Source organism: Brachycentrus maculatus, unplaced genomic scaffold (genome assembly GCF_059751285.1).
Source record: "Brachycentrus maculatus isolate JH-2025_06_01 unplaced genomic scaffold, ASM5975128v1 h1tg000491l, whole genome shotgun sequence".
Classification (NCBI taxonomy): domain Eukaryota; kingdom Metazoa; phylum Arthropoda; class Insecta; order Trichoptera; family Brachycentridae; genus Brachycentrus; species Brachycentrus maculatus.
This window is the reverse complement of record NW_028281238.1, coordinates 73347-88164: the sequence shown is the minus strand read 5'-3', so window position 1 is coordinate 88164 and position 14818 is coordinate 73347.

Genomic DNA, 14818 nt, shown 5'->3' with positions numbered 1-14818 from the left:
CTTCTTGAATTTTTCCAGATACTTTGTGGCACATTTTATAAAACTTTATAAAATAAAACTAGAGTTTCGGCTTTATCTACTTTTATTTCTGGTACTTTTCTCCAAGCGGATTCGACAAAAACCTTGTCATCTTCAGGGATAGACATGTATATGTTACTAAATATATTTTAATTATATATTTATTGTGTCCTGCAAAATTGTGTCCTCACATCATTCCGATGCTTCACGTTCTAGACTTTCCAAGGGCGCTGTCTGCAGAACTACTTCTTATAAGTCCCTGGAAAAAAAAAATTGAAAAAATGGTGCCTCAGCGGATCATTATGGATCATGTGGGTTCGAACCCAGTATCTCTAACTCAAGAGTCCACATCTCTAACCACGGGACCACAACCTAACACTGTAAAATACATTTAAGAACTTAGAAACTTCGACTTGGATTCAGTGACACTAACCACAACCCGAGAAGTGTTTAAATGAAGATATTAAAATATAATCAAATTTATTGAGTATGCATTCGATATTCCTCCGAATGAAGTTTTGCGCCTTATATTATATGTATAGGCAAAATGCGTAACACAGTGCTCGCAAATTATATAGCCCAAGGCGCTCTCTCTTTGTAGTTTTTTTTTTTTTTTTTTTAATTATTTGGTAGTCACCCAGTGAAAGGATGTTTCCGCCAGTGTCAAGTATTATTTTTATTTACAAACAAAAAATAATAGAACATAATAATAACAATTAATACAAAATTTCATACTTTTAATGTGTTTCGCTTTATCATTTTAGAAATTATGCCCGCAATTCTAGAATTAGGTTCAGAAAGAAGGGTGGATACTTGGGTGGGGAGTTGGATTAAAAAAGCAACTAGCATGGATAGCCACACAGAAAATCACAAAATTCTCTATAAAGAATTACTTTAAACATTAACTATCTACGTTACTTTAGTTTTTTTAATGTGTTAAATGTGCGTTCGATGGCTATGAGACCCTGACGGACCCAGATGTGCCAGTTGCGACAAATTTGACCAAGCAATCTGGCACTGTACTGAAAATAATGCAAACCTTCGACTTGACTTTTAATATTGTTTTGTCCAAGAATAAACAATGTCTCATATAATATCACGGTGAAGTGCCCTTGAGGTAGTATTTTACAACAAAAAAGAGCTACGTAAATTATTATTCATACAGGAGAAAGTGACCAACTACCAAAATGTAAAAAGTTCAGGAGGGCCATTTAAGTCACTTTTGCTTGGTAATAAAATAAACACCAATGCAGTTAGTCATTTTTAACAAGTCAATATATTATACTGTCAAGTTTTAAATCCTTTGGGATTTTTTCAAGGCAATATTAAGCTAGTAAGATATGAAATAGTTAATTATCACGTTCTTGTAAAACTATGCACTTGGTTACTTTCTCCTGTATGACTACGATATGTGTTTTTCACAGAATTATTTAGTAAAACGTTACGGCTTTTACTCTGCGTGTAATTCACTCTATCAATGAGTTTATCAGCCATTTTTTATAGATGCACTGTGCATAAGTAATGGTTTCGTTGCCCTATTAAAAAATATTTCTTATGGAACCAAGAGTTGAAAAAAATACTTATAGCTACCTGCACTGGATGTTCCTGACCATGGTAGGAAGAGCGCCGGGTGCATTTGGCAGTCGGTGGTTCTGATGACTCGAAAGGATTCTGTAAATTTATATCCAAATATTTCAGTATTATTTATTATTTATTTCCAATCCAGCATGATTAAAATAACAAATAATTAACAATACGTTGAGTGTGTGGAAAAACTTGTTCACAAATTATGGATTTAGCTGCACTTAGGAGTTATCTAGGGTTGTTTACAGCTGCTCAAGACGAGGACAATTACTCTCAAGTGATAGTCGACGTCAGGGGGACCCGATTTGACACGCGCAGAAGGGGTTATGCCGTCTTGAAGAGGAGGATCTAGATCACATGTTCTTTGGGTGCCCGTTAAGTGACGGCTACCCGAGCTTCCTTTCAGACCTCTCCAGCATAAACGTTCCATTTCCCACCATCATCTTAACCTTACTAACCTCCCCTAACAAACTTGTTTATAAAATAATTTGTAAATATCTTAAAATTAATTGTATAAATTTGTAAAGGTGTATGATAACTTACTAAAATAACTCACTAAACAAACTAACATTACTAATAAAACTAACCCCACTAACAGGAATACTAACACTTATAAGTCAAATGTAAAAAGTGTAAATAAAGAATAACTCGACACTGGCTATAACACCCAAGAAGGGTGAAAAGCCATCAAAAAGAAGAAGAAGAAGAAGAAGGGGTTATATTTATCAATATTTTTTTATTCATATCTCAACATACACTTATGTATTTTTTAAAGTACCTTTATGTCCGGAACTTCTACTCGTAGTATATCTCTGATAGCAGTATTCGGAGCTCTCTCGTCCGAGCCATCCAGGGACAGAGAAGGTGGTAATGAGGAGGCCGAAGGACGCGCTGTCAACTGGCGTGCCAACTGTAGCGGATCTACTTCACCTAAAGAATATTTCCAATTACAGTAAACCCCCTATAACGCTGAGATAGGTATCGCGTTATATATATGTATCGGAGGGGATGTTGATGTTCCCTTTGGGGAAGTTAATGTTTTAAAATTGTATTTCATAAAATCTGCGATGTTGAAGATGTTGTGCGATGGGGAAGAGAAAGAAGACGTTTCTGGAGAGATCATGTGAGAAGAGCGAGATCGGATCGAGTGGTGAGGGTGGCAGCGGACAGCAACATAAGCGGGATCAGACCCCCAGGAAGACCACCTAAACGATGGAAGGATAGCTGGTCTTCCACCTCCCAAGAGCGACCTAAGAATGACAGGACCTAGTCCTAAAAGAAGAAGAAGAAGAAGAAATTTAAATGACTCATTACAGTAATTTCCGTTAGTTAAAATATAAAAATACAATTTAAAACCGTATAAAAATCTTTTGTAATTAAAACACGTATTTATCGGCAAATAGAGAAGCTACATAATACACCAGGGACAATTCATGAAATATTGTATAGATAGGTACGGATGAAATTTTCCACTGGAATTCTCTAATGACAAATCACTGTTGAGATGTTGAAACGCTCCACCTAGGGCGTGAATAAGGGAAAATAAGAACAATGAAGAAAAGAATAAGAAATAAGTAAATACGCGCAATAGAAAAGGAATGGATTATATACCATTGAAAGCTGTCCCAACCACATTCCTGGATCTGATACAGAAGCATCTAGGCCTCATAAACATTAAAAACGTTCTCCTGAAAAATCAAGTTTTTTGATTTATGACGCTCTTGAAACCAGTGGGCGATATACGGTCTCTGCAGTGTTAATCTTCGGAGAGATCTTTATCTCTGCTCCTAACCTAACCTTACCTAACCCCGACCAGCACAGCAGACAGACACGAATCACATACCGATGCCTATGGCCCGCGCCACCCGCTTGGCCTGCAGGAGGCGCGCGGCGCCGCGACGGAAGCGCAGCGCTGCGGCGCGCCGCCTGGCCGCCGTGCGGAGCGTGTGGCGCGCCAGCGCAGCCTCCCAGCTCCCCAGGTGCGCCGCGCGCGCCGCTAGCACGCTCGGGCCCCCCGAGCCGCGCGCCTGCAGGGCGGCCATCAGCGCGGCGCCCGTCTCCTGGGGGGAGGACCACCATTTGTCAACTTCACCCTTGACTTGAGACATCGGCATTAATGATAGCAGTAAGTAGGAACTATCAGTCTTTACTTACACGTTGTCAACCTCGGTCTTTTTTTGCAAAATTGGCATTAACGATAGCAAACAGTAGGTAGGAGCTATTGGTCTTTACTCACTCTTTGTCAACCTGAGTATTTACTTGATACATAGGCATTAATGAAAGCAGTAAGTAGGAACTATCAGTCTTTACTCAGTCATTGTCAACCTCTGTATTTACTTTACTTGCAACATTGCAAGCAAAGCAAACAAAGCTAGTAATGGTTGCTACATTGGTATCAACGATAGTAAACGGTAGATAGGAACTATCGGTTTTTACACATCTATTGTCAACGTGTCTTGACGCGAGATATTGGCATTAACGAAAGCGGGTAGTCGATAGGAACTATCAGTCTTTACAAATTTATTGTCAACCTCACTCTTGACTCGAGATATTGGCATAAACGAAAGCGGACAGTAGATAGGAACTATCAGTCTTTACTCATCCATTGTCTTGACTCAAGATATTGGAATAAAGGAAAGCGGACAGTAGATAGGAATAGGAACTATCAGTCTGTACTCATCCATTGTCAATCTCAGTCCTGAGTTGAGATATTGCCATTAACGACATTAAAGAAATAAAATAACAGTAGATGGGAAGAATTTGAAGAATTTGAGCAAAGAAAAGAAATAACAGTAGGTGGGAAATATCTTTACTCATTCGTTTTCATCCTCAATCTTGACTTGCCACATTGCCTTTAACCAAAGTAATAAAAAAACAGAAGGTAGGAACTATCAGTCTTTACTCACCGGTCCGAATTTATTTACGCTTATATCGAGTTCTCTAAGAGGAGATCTCCCAGTAGCAAGAGCGGCTGCCAGGAGTCGTCCGGCCCTTGTTCCAACCTCTTCTGCTTCCCCCATACCAACTCCACACGCTGACACGTTCAATCTGGTTATGTAATTCTTATGTTTATGATCAATTTATATTTACACACAGTCCAACCTGGATGTAAGAAATTCCAAGGGACCGAGTTTTTTCTCTTTAAAAGAGGTCTCTTTTATATTAATGCTTTATTTTACACAGATGTATAATGATCGTTCCTCAAGTCAGCTCACTTTTAACCCTAGATTACTAAACAATCCTACGAGTGCCATTGTTACTTAACATTCGTAAAAAATACGACATAGAAATAAAACAAGAATATAAAAGGTAATCAAAAACTTTTATTATTACAGAAGTAATAGGAATATTCCTTGGGTTAAAGAGGTGACGTAATTAAGAAAAAAGAGTTACATTAGGAAGGGACTGTGAAGCAGGAACGATGCGAACATTGTTTTTTTTCAGGAATCGTGATTTTTCCGTCGTAATTTTTACGGTAGTTTAGTTTTCTGGGGTTAAAGAGGTTTTACTTGTATTAAAAGCGCTTATATCCAGTTGAATATGTTCAACTAGACATTTTCATCGCTGAGATCATTCAACATTGATATCGTCAGTCGACATTGATATCGTGATGTGTCCCTCGTTTCGTACCATTTGTCTTTGATTTGAGCATTGATTTTTCCCCTTTCCCCATTCACATCCTCCCGTCATCCTTCTAGGTATTTTTACAAATGTTGAATTTTGTAATTGGACCATGTTATGCAGATACCATTTAACCCACAAATTGGCAGGTTGATATTTGTTGGCATTTTTAATGCCTTTAGAATTTAAAAAAACATGTTAAATGGTAGAAGTTGGATTTGTTTCAAATATACCGTCTCATGAGATTGATCAATATATCTAGGAGTTCCGAAAATTTGAGTACTATGATTGATAAACTTGTGTAGAATGGCGAATGTCAATGCACATTTACAAGCTTGCATATAACACAAATGATTTTTTGAGTGATAGGGCATTTGTCCACTACACGGAATTACACAGAATTTTACCGTCCGGCACGTCAGGTAACTTTTTTTAAACGACGATTGGCTTTGCTTTTGTCCATCTTTTTTCTGATTGGTGCGTGAACACGTTGCCCGTAAATTGGATCACGCTTAACTGTCGTAGTCTGCCGGACGGTCAAATTCCGGGTAGTGGACAATCGCCCTTAGTTTGGCATTCTTATGTGGCGACCAGTATACCTATGCAATGGAGTACCACGATGTAGGGCGGCTGCCAATTGAGTGAGGCCGGAAGCGCGGAGGCCACTGTTACAGCGCAAGTCCAAAGCCCGCAGATGACACGAGGGTTGTATCAGCGCATAACTTAGAGCCTCTGCCCCCACAAATCCTGCAAAGTACCCTCAGACTATTTACCTATTTATGAGGCGAATGTAATTGGAAAAAGGAGCAGAGGAAAACCGAGAAAAACTTAGCACGATCAAGTATGCCAAATATTTGAAAGTGGTCAGGTTAGGAGTCGAAACAATCGGCGGGTATGTATGAGGAAATCCATGAACGTGGAAGAGGCGAAGAGTGTTTGCAAATACAGAGTGGTGTGGCGTTCTATTCTCTCTGCCTACCCCTACGGGGAAGCGGCGTGATAGTTAGTTTTTTGTATTACATATCTACTACTTGTATTACACATCGTAGAATGCTACGCATTTCATGTACCGATATGGTCAGTATGCCGAATATTTGCGCGTGGTCGGGTCAGGAGTCTAAATAATCGGCGGGTAAGTAAGAGAAGATGCGTGAATGTGGAATAGGCGAGTATTGTTTTCAAAAATATTAAGTATGTATTTGAAATAGGTACTTGAAAGTTTCCAGGTCAGGAGTCGGAATAATCAGTGGATATGTATGAGAGGATGAACGAATTTGGAAGTGACGAAGATTGTTTGATTTGTGTGGTATGATGGTGGATGGATTATTACTAAAAGATTGCTAGTTCTTTGACTTCGGTTTATTCTGCATACGGTATGAGTTACTAGATAGCTCTAAGTGAATGACTGCCTCCTAGTAGAGACTAATCTAAGATTAATCAGACTATGCGGGTATATACAATACATACACGATTGCGGGATATTGTTGTCAACACTCTGTCACCAACGTACCCTCATTCCATGTAATTTGCAAGGATATAAAGTATTTGAAATTAAGTGCGTGGTCAGGTCAGGAGTCGGAATAATCAGTATGTATGAGGAGACAGATGCATGGATGATAAAGAGGTGAGGTATGTTTACAAACACAGACTGGTGACGCTTTCTTTCTATCTGCCTACTCCTGTGGGGAAGTGGCGTGATGGTAAGGTTGTTATTAAGTTAGATAGTTACCTATTCGGTTGTTGACTAGGAGCAAGTCGCGCAGCGAGGGCCGATGCAGCAAGAAAGCCGCCAGGTGGCGCGCTCCACGGTCGCCAACGCGACAGTGGCTTAGTTCCAGGAGACGAATGTGCTCCAGTCCACTCAGAGCATCGAGGAGAGGCTCCAGGCGCTTGCAGTCCACGTCACTGCGCGTGATCCTGCACAGAAAACCCTCCCGTGATCTCGCCTTTCTCTCTACCTGGTCGTGGGAAAGCTCCCGGTATTAAAACTCTTGGTTTCCATTCAAACCCGTCCGTCCAAAAACTTTTAATTGCTTTAAAATCTTATACAGTAGAGAGATGGGCTTCCAGAGATCTACGGTGGAAACCATGGGACATGAAGAGAGGAATAGGCTGGCTCCAGAAAAGATGGGCCGATGACATTGTCCCCGTCGCGGGTAGTAAGTGAATCGAAAAAGCACAAACGAAAGAAGTCTGGAAAAAAATAGAGGAGGCCTATGTCCAGTAACAGTGGAGAAGCGGCTGACAAAGAAGGCGTTTTTTTCGATGGGAGTTGCATTTATTATATTTACCTCGCTTATAATGGACAAGGTTAATAGACCATTTAGTGGATTTTCGTTTCTTTTAGTTAAATTTAAATTTTATTTTAATCTGTGTTGGGAACGGAAGGGATAAACTAGTGTGAGCCAATGAGGAACTTGTCATCATTTGCTCATTGCTGGGAGGAAACTACGTGAAACTTATCAGGAGAAGCCGGACTGTTGACTGTCATCAACAGGCCTTCCGTTCCACTAGAAGAGGGTTCGCCATTTTGTGCCCTAGCTTGATTTATGCTACCAATGTCCTTCACTATTTTTATCATGTTTGATACCATCTTTCGTGAGAGTTATGAACCAACTGGATCCGATGTCAGATAGGTCCTCACCCAGGCTCCTGTTGTTTTCTTTGAAAGCTGAAACAGGTGAGGGACATTTTGAGGTGTCTCATCATCACACGCTAAGTTACCAGATAGTTACTGGACATCCATCTCATCTCCAGTCCGGAGTGTCCAGCCCTCCAGCCCGCCTTACCTCAACTCATTCAGCTGGCGACAGTTCCGCAGGGCGGACGCAAGACGCATGACGTGGGCGGGCGCCAGGCGCTGCAGAGAGCGGCAGTAGGAGTCTCCCCGCAGGCGCAAGGTGAGATGCAGGACTTTCAACTGGGGCAGGCCGCTCAAGATGCTGCCCAGTGGTATCATGTCTGCAGATAAAATAAGATGAAAATCTTTCCCCTTTAGTAAAACAATGCTTTGCCATTTTTTTGGACCACTCAACACGGATGAAGAAGAATATGGAAGTCTGAGTATTTACAAAGATTATGGCTGGTTAAGTGATCACTTTACATACGTACAACATTCACCATTCTACCCATGATTTACAACCACACTACTTAAATTGTCTTGGAAGTTCTATATATATATGATCAAATTTCGAAACATTGTACTTGAATTGGTAGACATTTATTGGTGAGATAAATAAGCTTTTTTATTGAACAAAAACTATTTTTTTTGTAAGTGAGGTCCGAATCTTGGATTATTACATACATGATGAACGCTAGAAAACATCATTTTCATTTTATTATTTTAGCTTATAAAATAATTAAAAAAAAAAATGGAACTGCCAGATACATGATCAATCTCATAACACAGTACATGTGAGTTCACAACAGCCATCTGTGTTGAATTGAGAAAGCTTTCATACATAAGGTTTCTCAATAAAGCGACAACGTCTAGAAAGCTAAAAAACGCAAATCTGCTTATTGATTATGCATTGTATAAACATTATATAAACAAGATAAATAATAAACGCAACTTCCATCTGAAAAAAGGACCTAACTACTGATTCTTCCATTAGCTAAGTACTGATAATTATTTAACGTTACCACTGATTAAACTTATTATTAAGTGAGTGCTGATAGTAGTCAAACTTTACCACTGACCAAACCTATCATAAGGTGAGTACTGATCGTAGTTGATCCTTACCACTGACCAAACCTATCATAAAGTGAGTACTGATCGTAGCTGATCTTTACCACTCACCAAACCTATCATAAGGTGAGTACTATTCGTAGTTGATCCTTACCACTGACCAAAGCTGTCATAAGGTGAGTACTGATCGTAGTTGATCCTTACCACTGGTCAAACCTCTCATTAAGTGAGGTACTGATCATCAATGAACCTTACCCCTGTAAGTGAAGGGAGATACATCCCTGTCTGGCAAGAAGTCACCCGCCATGAGCTCTCGCACGCGCAGTCGCTGCACTCTATCTCCGCATACGGACACGAGCTCTGAAACCTTAATGAAGTTCAAACTGCAAAAAATTTCGAAAGTCAATAAACGAGAAGATTAGAGCTAAAGCAGGATGGATGCAGTCCCCCCTGCATGGTATACATCCAATACACTGACATACGCTCCTAGCTTTCTTCACATCCATACATCTAGTCATAAATGCCCTCCGATTACGCAGGCTTTTGACCCTGCCAGATTTGAGCTTTTTCATTATTTTTTTTTTTATTTGTATACCTTTATTTAAATCACAACTTTTACATATTTAGAACTTTTTTTTTGCAGAGACCCACCAAGCCATCATGTGTGTCTTGTCGGTGGAGTTCTTTTTTATTCATTTTGTAATTGTTTTTACGATTTTAACCTAATATACACACAAAAAAGAGAGAGAAAAATTAAGAATATAAACATTTTACAATTTTCGTAAAATTAACTCTTGATCATTTACCCATTCCTTTATTTTGCCTTTGTTCCATATTTTATTTTGACCTCTAACATCCGTCGGCAACAAATTAAAAATGTTCGGAACGATATATAGTGTTCGACTCCCATATTTATTGTTGATTCTTGGGACTATCAAACCTTCGTTGTGTGTAAATGGTAGTGTACTAGAAGATTTCGATATTTTTGTCTAGTTTGTTGTTCAACGATGATACTCATCCACAATATTCCACGTACCGGCAGTAATTTTAAATGTTTATATATCAAGATTGGATTGTCCCTTTGATTATATGACTGGGCACAATTCTTTTGACTATGGAATATTGCAGATTTTGAACCATTTTTAAATTTGTTTTCTTCGAATGTCCCCAAGACTTAATTCCATTTTCTGATTGATCTGATCGTATCAAGTCTTTTTTGGTCATCCTCGTTCTGTGCTCACATTCGCCACATATATTTTCTCAGCCATTCTCTCGTTATCCATTTGCTGTTATTCGCTCTTGCTTGCATATTTATTTTCTTTCGCAATAAATACCTTTTCTGGGTCGTAGTCAGCAGGGAGCAGTTGCTGCAGATAGTCTTCACAGTGGCGTTCCAGATATGCGTGCAGCGCAGGTATTCCTTCCCCCACCGTAGAGCTCGTCCACCGGCTTCTGCGAGAGAAATCTGGACTTTCAAATACAATGTCTAAGGCTTTATTCGCAATAATGTAATTCAGTAAGCGTCCGGCTACTCTGAGAACCGGACGTCATTTTGCGTTCAATTATAAAACAATCATTAAGTGGATTTTTGTTTCTTCTAATTTAATTTTTATTTTATTTTAATCCTTGTTGGGAACATGAGGGATAATTTAGTGTGGACTGATAGGAAACCGCGTAAAACTCCTCGGGAGAAGCTGGACTGTTGACTGTCGTCAGCAGACCTTCCGTTCCACTAGAAGAGGGTTCGGCATTTTGTGTCCTAGCTTGGCTTATGGTACCAATGTCCTTCACTATTTTTATCATGTATGATACCACTTCTGGTGAGAGTTCTTTATGAACTATCATGAATTCGATGTCGGGTATGTTCTCACCCAGACTTCTGCAGCAAACCTTCCGTTACACTAGAAGAGGGTTCGGCGTTTTGTGTCCTAGCTTGGTTTATGGTACCAATGTCCTTCACTGGTAAGTTAGTTAGATATTACCGACACTTACCGGTACGCGCGTTGCCAGAAGGAATCGGAGGTTATATGCTCCACCAGCAAGTGCAGATCAGGGTCTGAGGGAGCCGGAAGAGGTAGGGATTCCAATAGAGCGTCCATGTCGCGCTGCAGAGGAAGTGAGCTCACAGGACGTCCTAAAATGTGATACAAGCAAAATAAAGTTTAGCTTTTCAATGCTTAATATGAATATCACACAATAAATAATTAAATTTGATTAGGTACTCCACAAGCGTCTGCTTCCGCAGTGTAATGGTCAGCACGCTCTGCTGCCGCACTGGAGGTCCCGAGTTTGATTCTGAAGGGAGAGTAATAAATATAAGTGGTTTTTTTTTCACTCAAATATTTATTCAATATTACCCTGGACCTGAAGCGGAGGGCTGATCACCTTTCCTTCGTGTATTAACGATCGAGATTACGCTGCGTTTATATGATGCAGTGCCTTATACACCATCGGGTGCGGATGAGGGTTTTAAGATGATGACAAGATGATGATTTATTTTCTTGACGTGTGGTTTTTTCGCAATTTTATGTTGTGAGCTAAGTAGCTTAAATTATAAGAAAATGTGGGACAAATTTTTACCTTGATTTTACTGAGAATTTAAATTTAATAGCTTTAATGTCCCCGTCACTGCCAATTTAAATAAATACATTACTATTTTACGGCCCCAGTGAAGGCCGTAAAATAGATTAGTAGTTAGTTGGTTCGGTTAGTCAGCTAGATCCGATTCCAACCCGACGTTGGCCGGTACACAGACGCCTTCACGACCCCAACCATTACAGCAGATAGACACGAAACAGTGCCAAGGTATTTGCAGAAAATGTTCAGTAGGCGCATTTCCCAATAAACCATTATTCATCTGTGGTGAGTAGGTACTAATCGCAATTGAACCTTACTACCTTACTATCAATCTAAATAATACAAGTTTGCAAAATCACCACCAAGTTTCTAGAAGTGCCCCAGTACACAGACGCCTCCACAACCCGACCAACACATATCGCTCACTCCTTTCAAGAACGTCATAAATAAAAAATTGCCAATTTTCAGTTGTGCATGTTTTCGGAATGCCCAGAAAATGTACTATATCCCATCAAAATCGGCATATTTTTAACATAATATTTACCCGCTGCAGGGCAGAAAGTGTTGTTTTTGCATTTTGAAGAAAACGTATTGTTTAATTATTTTTTTAAATATACTAAATATTTTTCAAATGGGGAAAAAACCTTCAGGTTTTACCTAAAAAGATCTGTTGCACAGTAAAAACTTCAATACGTGGCTTGATATTTATTTTTAATACATTGTATTATATTTTTGAACTTTAAAAACGTTCTCCTGAAAAATAAAGTTTTTTGATTTATGACGTTCTTGGACGGGAGTGAGCTATATGACAGACACTCAACAGTGCCAAGGCATTTGCAGAAAATGTTCAATAGGCGCATTTCCCACTCAACCATTATTCATCGTCATTCTGTTACAGATCCCTTTCGCTAGTTGTGATTTTTTTGTTTTCAATTTAAACAACTCCTAGCCAGGTTTGTGAACAAAGATTCGGACACACTCACTGGTCCAGCACGCGGCCAGCGCGCGCACGCAGAGGTCCGGCAGGCGCGGCACGCAGCGCGCGTCCCACGCGAGGTTGTCGCACCGCAAGCCGGACGCGCCTCCCGCGTAGTACGCGCGCAGGATGTTGGGGTCCACGCTCGGAGGCAGCTTCATCCTCGCGACGAGTGACACTCGTCACTAGCGCCTGACCAACCTCCCCGACATTGGGGTCTCCATGGCTCCGCGGTGTATTGATTTTAAACAAATCAAATACGTGTATATACGCGCTCCCCCTAATGGGGGTGATACAAATGATGATGTGAAAAATATGTGTTATTTATTGATTGCAACCCGAAAATTTGGTGATTTTATTAATGTTCGCTCATTCAAAAAATTTTTTTCACGAGTTTTAAAAGTATGAAAATCAAATAATGAAATACTTTATTTTCAAGTGTAAACCCTCCTATGACGTTGAGATAAGTACCGTATTATAAGAGGGAACATTGAAGGGGAGTTGCTGTTTGTAAATTCTTTTAATCTCTTTAAAAAAAAAAGGTTGTGTATTTATTATTTTTTTAAATTTTATTCTAATTTGTAGTTTTTAATATTTTTAATTTTTTTATACTTAGTTCATAGATACATTTTTTTTACTACATGTATAACGGCTCTTTAGGCATGGCCTGTGTTGAGACGAAATACTTACATACATGTTAATACAATTTTTTATTTTTATTATTATTTGTTTTTTTTTAATGATTAGATTATATACATTGCATAAAATAGATAGAATAACAATTTACAGTATATTGGTTTCATAATAAAATAATTACACCTGGACTTTGATTAATTCACTTTCTACCTTGTCCCTTCCAACGAGAAGCAACCATTTTAAAAGATAAATATTTGTATTTTTTTATTATTTACAGGAATATTTCAATTTCATACTATTTCTGTGAGCCTAAGCGGCTCATTATTAGAAATAGGTATCAAATTGTGGTAGAGTGGGTTCGAACTGAGAAACTCGGACTCAAGAGACACTAAACACGGGAGCACAGCCCGACACATTAATTTTAATTATAAATGACTCATTTTAGTTATTTCTGCTAGTTAAAATGTAAAAATATGGTTTAAAACATTAACCCCTTAATGTTTTAAATGTTCCCTATTAATTAATGTTCCCTGCGATAACGCGGTACCTATTTCAACGTTATAGGGGGGTTTACTGTATATCAAATACTTGAATATATGTATGTAACTGAAATGTAACTGAAGGTCCCGGGTTCGATTTTCAGGGAGGGTGAAATAAATGTGAAGCGGAGGGGTGATCACCTTTCCTTCATGTGTTAATGATCAAGATCGACTTGCTCACTATTAATACTGAATAACTTAGGATTGTTTCTTTAATTTTGCAAGAATATCCAAAACATTCAAAAATTTATTACGTCTAGTTCAAACCCTTAACCTCAAAACTTAAAAAAATATATAATTATGCCAAACCTATTTTTTTAAAGCGTATTACAAGCCTAAAAACTTATGTAAAAATATGTAATTAAGCTGAACCTCTTTTTTTTCTTTAAGTGTATTACAAGAACAAGCCAAGTATAAATATCACAATCGTATACGTAAATAAAAATCTTGGATAAAATCTAATTTCGTTGTAATATGTTGTTTGTATGCGACATCTGTGGCCATTTTCCAGAACCTCTAAACAAAGTGAAAAAACAAAAGAGGGATAAAGTTCTTTCTGAAAATATTTGTGTAACCTAGAATATTATTTACATAATAATTAATGACTTCAATCAGTTTTTTTGTCAATTCACCTGCTTATTTATTTTAGTAATGAAACAATATATTGGGTCATCCATAAATAATGCGGTATTTAAGAACTTTTATTTTTCAAAATTAAGGTTAACAAAGCTTTTCTTAAACTAAAATGTGTTCTTTTTCACATTCTACAATGGTCTTCCATCTATCTGATAGACTTTTAATGGCTTTTCACTGATTTTTTACTGTTTTGAGTAAATGATTTTGAAGACTGCATTATAAATCATGATCAGATGGGGTAGTGACAGGCAAATGTGTTGAGTGGGGCATCATTTCCCATTCAAACTACTCCAGCCTTTAAACTGTCATCCTCTCTGTATGCGGCCGAGCGTTATCATGATAGAAAAACACTTTTCGCTTTGAAACCAAAGATGGTCGTTTTTCTAATAACGCTGACATAAGCCGCTCAAGTTGCTCGCAGAAGACCTTATCTTTATAGTTTGGTTCATATTTATTGTAACTGCAGACAGTTGGTAGAATTTCATTTTGAATTGTTGGGTAATATATCCAAAATTAAACACGGTTATTGGATTGAATTCTATT